Source organism: Triticum urartu, chromosome 2, assembly GCF_003073215.2.
Source record: "Triticum urartu cultivar G1812 chromosome 2, Tu2.1, whole genome shotgun sequence".
Taxonomy (NCBI): domain Eukaryota; kingdom Viridiplantae; phylum Streptophyta; class Magnoliopsida; order Poales; family Poaceae; genus Triticum; species Triticum urartu.
The window spans coordinates 419105769-419108041 of record NC_053023.1 but is presented as its reverse complement, the minus strand read 5'-3'; the positions used below and the strand labels follow the sequence as shown (position 1 = coordinate 419108041).

Genomic DNA, 2273 nt, shown 5'->3' with positions numbered 1-2273 from the left:
TTGGTTTGATTATTCCGGTTTTGTTAATTTCATGTGAGATAGATGATGTGTGTGTCTTTATAATGAAGATACAATCGGTTATGCATCAATAATACCATGTCTTTTGGGACCTTCAACCACTGAAAAAGTTGGCCTAAAGTATACCTAGGAAAAATTTCTACTTCCCATCCAAAATGGAGAGTAGCATTTTCTTTGTTCTCCAAAGAAAGCACATCCTGATCTCTTCTCTTTTCCACTGATTTTGAAGAGAACCAAAAAAAATACATGCCTTAATTTGACAGCCAAGAGGTGCATGTTGAATCAAATTTTAGACGAATAATACACAAATATATGAATAGAGACCCTTGGGTATGTGTATAACTATATTGTAATCTGAGCAATGCTACACGCACGGGCAGATTTTTACTAAATGTACAGGATGCTTAGCTGGGTTCAATTGATTAAAAGAAAAGCGAGTGAGGGGCCCATACCCTTGAAAATCAGAGGGATGGAGATTAGTTAGCGAGAAGAATCCCATAGAAAAACCCGTATAGTCTGTCGTTCTAGAATTTTAGTTGTAATCTAGGTGGACAGACTGAAACTAAAGCTTGAAATTAGGCTTTTGTAGAAATAGTGTAATGGCAAGGAGATTATTTCAGTGAACTACTACCACATGAGTAAAGATATATATGGTTTAAGATTAAGCTCGCTGTGTGTAAGAATTGCATCGTCGGCATATGGATCTCATGGATGGCACTTCACTACTCATTATATGTGTTAGGAGCGGCCAATGACCAGAGATACGTGTCTCGAACATGCAACGACCATAAGTAACACTACCTCTATAGAAATTAAAAAATCAACTTGACATGTCATTGAGTGTGTACGTTTTAAATTACTACTCCCTCCGTTCCAAATTACTCGTCGTGGTTTTAGTACAAATTTGAACTAAAACCACGACGAGTAATTTGGAACGGAGGGAGTAACTGAGAGCACTGCACACGTTTAATAAGTCAACGGTGTGCCCGACCAGTTACTCCCTCCGTTCTGCCAGCGGGCCGCACGGCCACCGACCTGGACGGCGTCGCTCAGCACCGACTTCAGCTTTTCCTTTGGACCTCTGCGTTGCCGCAGTAGCTGTCTGTCGCCCTCGCTCCGCCCGCGTGGAACGACCCGGAGGCAGTCGACTATCCAGACTCCAGGAGATCGCAATGAACCCGCCCGGGGAGTCGGCAGCGCCACGGCCGATGTACCCACTGTGGCAGCGGCTGCACATCGTCCTTCGCTGGCAAACAAAAGAGCATGCATTGTCGACGACGGCGAGGACGGACTGTCAAGGTGAACATGTCGGGTGTGAAGGACTGGAGAAAGTAGAAGAGAAGCACATCCGGCGAGAGCTTTGACACGAACTCGGCGCCAGCCTCTCACCCCGCCGTCCGTGTGCGGTGTGGTTCCCTCACCGACTCCTTCCGTGCTCTTCTCGTCGCCACCCCAAGGCAAGGAAAAACGAAAGCAGGAAAGCCCGTATTATAGAACATCCAAGTGACCAGAACCAACGATGAAAGCAGTGCCTAGAATCCAAGAACGCCTAGAAGAGCTGCACCTGCTAACACGTCCTACTACCGCTCCTCCTTCCGCCCCCTCGCCCACATTTTCATCGTGTACGATGGACTGGCGGCGCCCAGGTCGCCGACTACTGTCAGGACACTCCCAAGCTGCAAGTCGTGTGCGCCGCAGAGGACCGCGTCGGAGCCTCCGACAACCTGCCCGGTCTACCCGGGGTTGCCTCGAGCTCACGACCTCCCAGGCGGACGACGGCCTGCCATCCCCGACCAGACCGGACAGCAACAAGAGTAACCATCCCTAATTCTTATGCAAGACAGAGTGCACGGCCGGCTCGAACCAGGATGGAAAGAAGATGGATGGAAGAGGCTGGTATTTATAGGAAGCAACAAGGAACCAAAGGACAATTTGAAGGTAGCCACTGCATGGATAGAAGAAGCAACCAGAGAAATAGAGAAAGGCGGCAGCCGACCATAGAGCAGGCCTAGAAAGCACGGCGAAGCGGCAGCCAACCTCACAACAACACACGTGGCAGAAAGGAAATCCAAGTTCGAAACAACCAGCATTATTAAATATAAGCAGTTAGACCAGGATACATTGCATGTTGCATGCCTGCAGACCAATGGAAACTGCAGATCCTATGCGCACATGCAACCAAAAGCGAACCGGACGAAGAATCGCGCATGCATGCCCATAGAAACCGCCCATCCTGCACACCCATGCAGCCAATG

At 48.7% G+C, this 2273-nt stretch overlaps 1 long non-coding RNA gene across 1 annotated transcript; it reads right to left on the bottom strand.

Moving 5' to 3' along the window:
* Nucleotides 1-261: 261 nt before the first annotated feature.
* LOC125541619 lies at nucleotides 262-1875 on the bottom strand. The gene is made up of 2 exons (XR_007297604.1): nucleotides 1583-1875; nucleotides 262-1455 (listed from the first exon to the last, which is right to left on the bottom strand). It is a non-coding gene; the product is annotated as an uncharacterized LOC125541619 (long non-coding RNA).
* Between the last annotated feature and the right edge of the window lie 398 nt (nucleotides 1876-2273).